The sequence below is a fragment of the Coptis chinensis genome, chromosome 3 (genome assembly GCF_015680905.1).
Source record: "Coptis chinensis isolate HL-2020 chromosome 3, ASM1568090v1, whole genome shotgun sequence".
Lineage (NCBI taxonomy): Eukaryota > Viridiplantae > Streptophyta > Magnoliopsida > Ranunculales > Ranunculaceae > Coptis > Coptis chinensis.
In genome coordinates this window covers 121,491,525-121,499,119 of record NC_141458.1, presented here as the reverse complement: position 1 = coordinate 121,499,119, position 7,595 = coordinate 121,491,525, and positions in this window count along the sequence as shown.

Genomic DNA, 7,595 nt, shown 5'->3' with positions numbered 1-7,595 from the left:
GTTTGCGAACCTTGAAGGAAAATGTCTTGATCTACTGAAGTGTTTAGTGTGTGGAAAATGTGAGTGGTTAGGTGCTGTAATGGAAAAGGTTAAGAGTAGTTAGAGTGTTGTAATGTGAGTGATTAATGTTAATTTTCTATGACTATGTAATTTTTTTTAATATGAATAAACTTTAATTTTATATAAATATATATATATATATAATATAGAAATTGATGATTAAAAATAAATATGCATGTACGAAATTAAATTACAACAATCAATGTCGGTCACCCCTAATGCTCCATAGATGCTCGACAAGGTCGCTTTTAAGTCTACCATTTATAGTCTTTGATTGAACTCGTAGAGTCCCCTCAATGTAGTGTTCCCGAGTAGGTGGGATCTGTGGTTGCCCTTCTGGATCAGGAATGTACCTCCTCATTTCATAATTTTTATTCTTAGCTCCGATTATCATATTGTGCAATATGATACATGCTCTCATAACAATACCCATTGTCTCTACATGCCATAATTTGCAAGCTTTTGTCAAAATCCCAAATTTAAATTGCAAAACCCCAAAAGCTATTTCAATATCATTCCTTGCATCGTTGCGGACCACTTCGTCTTTAGAGCATTAGGGTTTGAAATTGTTTGTATAAATGCCACATAGTCAGGATAGATACCATTAGCTAAATAATAACTCATATTAAAGCTATGCTGATTTACATCAAAATCAACAGGTGGAGAAGTACCATTGATCACGTGCTCAAATACCGGTGAGTTGTCCAACACGTTGATGTCATTGTGTGACCCTGGCATCCCAAAGAAAGGATGTCATATCCACAGGTCTTCGGTCGCAACAGCTTCGAGAATAATAGATGGTTTTCCAGAACGACCACTGTAAGCATCTTGCCATCCAGTTAGACAATTATGTCATTCCCAATGCATACAATCAATGCTTCCTAACATACCCGCCCATCCACGTATGGCAGAATGTGCAAACAAGCATTATGTACCTACAATAGTTGGCCTTCGCAAGTAGACTGAACCGTACAATTTGATAATTGCATCACAGAAATGCCTTAACGCTTGGTTGCAAGCATCCTCGGAAATGTATAATTGATCGTCCAATTGATTAGCCACCATACCATAACCAAGAATACGCAAAGCTCCAGCCACCTTGATCAGAGGATCTATACTAGGTTTACCAGCATTGTTAAATTTAGGCTGAAAATACTTAAAATGAGTCTGAATATCGTTGAAGATGTGAAAAAATAAAGATTTTTTCATACGAAAGCGTCGTTTGAAATCCTCTTTCAGAAAGACAGGACGGTCGACGAAGTAGTTGGCTTTCAAGATTTCCAAAGTTAGAGCATAGTTTCTATGTTTCACTTTTCGACCCTTCTTTGAACCACCATATGGTGCCTTTGGAGCATGTAGTTGTGCTTGTGCAAGTACATCCAAATGGTGCTTCATAAGGGGAATGACGTTAACAAATTCTTCATCAAAACTATCTACCGAGTCTTCCGTTGGAGAAGATGAAGAAGAAGACGACGATGAAGATGAAGATGAAGATTGAAGAGGAAACATCTCATACACTTCATGATCTATTTTTTTGGCAATGTGTGTGTATGTTGTTTGTTAAGGATTGATATGAAATGGTTAAGTTGTTTAATAAAAATGTTTGAGTTGACAGTATATGTAAAATGAAGAAGGAAATGAGTGTAGATATAGTTGGTAGAAATCCGGCCGTTTTTTGCCCATTTTTTTTTCCGTTGGAGTGCGCACCAGTAGTAGTGGCGTGCGACAGTGGTAGTGGTGCGCCGTAGTTATCGTCAAAGTCAAAAAAATGGGGCGACATTAGTACTGGCGCGCGACATCCGCATCCAAATTGCCAAATTTGCGAACAAGAATGCGAACAGACAGGTTATGCGACCATGAATGAGGCCACCTAGAGATGAAATTCCAAAAAATTCTGAATTTTTTCTTCAAATATGAAGAAAAACACATATTATACTACCACCTAGAGATGCTCTAATTAAGCAGCATCAAACACAAAATATGACATACTGAAGTTAAAAGCACAAACCTGAATAAGGCCTTTAACACGCCATGTGTGATTTTCCAGATAAACCAGACAGCGCGATAGCATTTAGCCTATCTGTTTCAAATCTGCTCTCGGGCATTCGCAATAAATCCTTGTTCTGTTGGCATGGAATGCCTCCCTACACAAATATATAAGCACGGATTTTTGCAATCCCCCTCATATTGACGCCACCAATTTTAACTAGGGCAACCTAACAAGTGGACTAGGACTTGAGTAAATTATAGTTTAGAACCACTAAGGACCACCCAAACTAAAAAGAGTATGTAGGAAGCTCATCCTAAATTTTGGAAGTGTCTTCCTTTTATCTTTAAAAAAAAAAAAAAAAAAAAAAAAAAAAAAAAAAAAAAAAAAAAAAAAAAAAAAACAAACAAACAAACATAAAACTCCAAAAATAAAGGCAACCACAAATTAAACTTGTTCTCTAAAGTTCTAACTAGTTATTCTTCCTCACAAAAATAAAAAATAATAAAAAAACCCAAAAAACAATACTCGTTTATGAATTTCATTAACAATATTTGGGATAATAGATTGAATAATATAATTTTAAACTTTGTGGTGTGCTATATATATTTCATTTTCTATTCCTAAAGAAAAAATTAAAGATGTGAACAAAATTTTAGCCTGGAGACCAGTTGATTCGAGTAATTAGTAAAATTTTAAACTGATCAACCTCCAAATTGTGTGCAAGGTGCTGGAACCAGCTAGTCTCTGACCCTTACATAACTCTAAATAAACAAACCTAAGGATGAGGACCCCAAACACCGTTAGCGAACACTAAATAGGGATGAATGTTGGATATATTGTAATAATGGATACCATTGTTGCTGGGAACACGAAATCGCCCGTGCATAAACCCTCAATAGTGCCTTGCCACCATGCGTCGCCATGTAAAAGTTCAACTACTTGATTCATTCTATAATAGCGGTCTGCTGCTGGTATAGCAGTAGGACACCGAGGTCTAAGCTGGCTGGTTTCGTAGGTATTCAAAGGCACAGTTTCACTACTTTTAAGGTCTCTCACTTTACTTATTTACATAATGACTTTCCGGTCTCTCGTTTTATTTATTTACATAATGACTTTCCAGTCTCTCGCTTGACTTATTTACATTATGACTTTCCGGGTTTTCATTTTTTCATTTGGTTTATGAAATAGAGTTTGTGGGGTTTTTTAAGAAAGAAAAAAGAACACATTTATTTTTTATCAGTAAAAAAAAACACACATTTGTGTAGAAATGAAAGATTTTTGTTTGTTTGTTTGTTTTTTACAAAATTTTGGGTCGCTCTTAATAAATTTTAGCTATGGTTTAGTTGAGGTGTAGTTATTTGTTGGTTAGGTCTCCTTTAGTCAAATTTGTGGTATCAGTATGAGGACCTTTAAAGTTTAAATAAACAAGTTGAGAATTTGGAAGAAATTTAAAGTTGGTTTTATAAGCTAGTGGCTAACAATCTTTTTTTTTTTTTTTTTTTTTTTTTTATAATCATCATATATATATATATATATATATATATATTAAGGACCAAAATTTACATGAAATGTATCGAAGTTCGTAGTTACATAACCAAGGGGGTGGGTTTTGAATCCATTCTGAACACAGGGATGAGATCTACCCCTCCTGCAAGCCCCGTGAGCAACCTTGTTTCCAGATCCGCTAACCCATTTTGTACAATAGCTATTTACAGCAGTTAACAGATCTAAAGCATCAAAAAGTAGTAGTTGAGAAGACCATGATATATTTGCATTCTTCTTCTCCAAAAAGATGCTGACACTTTGGGAGTCGGGTTTCCACTTCCAAGTTCTGCACTTTGAACTTTAAGCTCCATTTAATGCCTTGGAGCACTCCTCCCAGATTCTCGCTTCTTTCTGGATTGCTATCTCCTGCCATGTTCTGATCCCCGCACCCAAAACATCCATTAGAGTCCCTTAGAACAAACCCATAGCATGAGTCTTTCCCTTTGTATGTAATGAGGTCAACGTTTAACTTGACATGATTAATAGCAGTGGGACTCCAGTGCATTTCCTTCTTGTGGTTCAGTTGTGTTTCCTGCAAGTTCTGGTTCTCAGTAGCATCAAAGAAATATTGAACAAGCTGTGAAATTTTGAACAAATTAGGTCTTCTTTTTTCATGAAAGACAGAGCATCTTTCCAACCAAATTTTCCAATACAAGTACAAACAGAATTTTGTCCAAATTATTTTATTTATGGGCCACTTAGAAGGTGGATTAAACCATAAGTCTATCCACTGTTTAACCTGCAAGTGCTCAAATTGAGATAATCTGACACTCCAGGGGATTGTAGCCCATATTCTCCTAGTGAAATGGCAAACTAACAATATATGATGTACAGATTCTATAGGCATTCCACATAGTAAACAAGATTTGTCATTTATATGCATAATTTGAGCTAGGTGTTCCCTAGTTGGTAGAATTTCATGATAACATTTCCAAGCAAAAAGAGATTCTCTTGGGCAGTGGGTGTTATTCCAGAAGGCTAGATTGGTTGTTGGGATGATTGATTCTGTATTGTGAGAACTCAATAGGTGATACATAGACTTGACTGAGTGCGCACCTTTCTTTGTGAGAGACCAATGAAGTTTGTCTTCTAGTTGTGATCTAGGTAGGTATATATGTTGTATGTTGAGGCTGGTTGGGTGATCAAATAGTTGATTGAGAAGGTTGATGTTCCGTGTTACGTGTGGTGATTAATGAGTTCGACACACATTTGTAAGATCTGGTTTGGTATAGTAGAGTTAGGTACTCTCCCTTTTTGCATACACGGAATCCAAGAGTCCGTCCACATGTTGATATTAGTGCCATCTCCGGTTTGCGGATAGAGTTTTCTTTGATCTTATTATGAATTTTCTGCATACCATGCCGAACCAAGATATATTATGTACATGTGTTGAGTTTAAAGCGTAGATGAGTTGAAATACTTACCTTTCAGCTGTTGTGCTAAGAAAGATGAAGGGTTAGAAATGATATACCAAAGAATTTTACTTAGATGAGCTAGATTATCTAATTGTGCATCTCTAATACCCAGACCACCCTGTCTTTTGGATTTACAAATGAAACTCCAATTTTTGAGATAAAGAGGGTGTTTCTTACCAGTGCTAGTTCCCCACCAAAAATCCCTTTGAAGGGCATTTATAGTAGTTGTGACTTTTAGAGGCAGCAGAAAAGTACTCATTTGGTATGTAGGAATAGCTGATGAGATGGACTTAATGAGTACTGTTCTAGCTGCTTGGGAGAGCACCTTGCTCTTCCAACCTGAGATCCTATTATTCACTTTACAAATAAGACTGTTGAAGATCTCAGATTTAGGCTGCCCAAGAAAGAGGGGAGAGCCAAGATACTTTTCCCCGACTTGGATGGATCTCATATTCAATGCTCGCTTAATGCTATTGGGCTTGGTCCATGGGTAAGTTTTACTAAAGTGAACCCCGTGATTTCCCAAAAATTTATCTCTTGTCCCGGTAAGCGCGGAACCGAATTGTTCTAAAGCATGAAGTAACTCAGTTGCTTCTTCCATATTAGCTCTACAAAAGATGAAAGCATCATCTGCAAATAGAAGATGTGATATAGCAGAGCTGTTTTTAGAAATCTTGATCCCATGTATTTTATTATCCGAGGTCTTTTTTTCTAAAATTCTAGATAAAATCTCCATGCACAAAATGAAAAGAATGGGTGATAGAGGATCACCTTGTCTGAGACCCCTAGATGATTTGAAGTGGCCAGTAGGAGTGCCATTAATAACAGGAGAGAAATGAGGTGAGTTTATACATTGATTAACAAGATGTACAATCTTAGGGTCAAACCCCAGAGACTTAAGAGTGGAAATAATGGTGCACCAGCTGACTCTGTCGAAGGCTTTGGACATGTCAATCTTTATAGCCATAAGGCCAGATTTGCCCTTTTTATGTTTTAAGGTATGCATTATTTCATGGGCCAAGATAACATTATCACTTATCTGTCTCTGTGGCACAAAAGCACTTTGAAATGGAGAAATGCATTTTGCCACAGATTCTTTCAACCTGTTGGAAAGAAGTTTAGAAATGATTTTATAAGATATGTTGCATAAACTTATAGGTCCAGTAGTCCTCACAGAGACAGGATTGGGGCACTTTGGAATCAAAGAAATGTTGGTTACGATTGATGTTTTCTAAGGAATGACCTTCGAGAGAAGAATTTAGAAACCAAATTAAAGACCGTTTCACCAATTAAGTCCCAAGACTTATGGTAGAAAATAGGCCGGAAGCCATCGGGCCCAGGGGCTTTGAGACCCCCAATCTCAAGACCACCTCCTTAACTTCCTGAGTAATGTGTCTTTGTATATCTATATTATCCTCATTGGAGATAGAGTCAGTGAAGAGCTCGAGAAATCAGCATGGTATTAACAGTGTTATGTTCAGTGAGGAGTGTGTGGAAGTGCGTTACCACTATGTTTCCAATATCTTTATGAGAAGTGAACCAAGTACCTTTAGAGTCTTTTAGACACTCAATCTTATTATACTTCCTGTGTCTTAAAGTTTTGATGTGAAAATAATGAGTGTTTCTGTCCCCTTCTATGACATCTTTATCTCTTGATTTTTGTTTCCACAGTTTCTCCTCACTATCAAGCAAACTATCAAGGTCCCTTAAGGCTTTATGCTCTAAAGCCACATTCTCTTTTGTTGGACTTTTAGTTTGAATGCAAGCAATAGTTTTTAAGAAAGGAAATCTGGCTGGAAAATGTTGCCAAAAGAAGTCTTATTCCAAAGACCTAAGGGCTTTTTTGACGGAAGAGATGTGTTTCCCAAAGATCAGATGAGAGGGTGTTGGGTGATGGAGGTGGACTCTGTTCCAAGCATCTGTTATGATATTAGGATATTCTGGGTGATCTATCCACATGTGATGGAATTTGAATTGTTTTGGAAGGGAAGTAGACTGTGGATGGGAGTCAAGGAGAATGGGGCAATGATCGAACCAATAGTGCTGCTTTGTGAAAGAATAGCAGCATCGGGGAACTTGATGAGCCGGGCATCATTTACTAAAACTCTATCTAATCTTTTTTTGGACATTTTCTAGACCCACTCTTTTGTTAGACCAAGTAAAGGGATAACCTTTGAAACCAATATCAATAAGAGCCGATTGTTTATGATGGAATGTCTTTGGTTCACCATCTATAAACCGGTATGGATGCTTACTTGAACTCTCCTCGTGGTCCAAATAACATTGAGATCTCCTATGATGAGAATAGGATGATTGAAAGATGATAGAACTCTTATAGGTTCCCAACTTTTATCCTTACAAGGTTTATAGGGACTTCCATAAAAAGAACAAGCAATCCAAATGATTGTTTGTGTGAAGATTTATATGAAGCAATGATGGAGTTATAGGTGGTCGAAATGGTGGTAATGGATATACCCCTTTCCATAGTAGGCATAGACCTCCTGCCTTTGTTATTAGCGGGAATAACAAGATGATTAGGATAATTCAATCGAGAAGAGATGTGTTTAGGCTGAGGGTCGGATGAT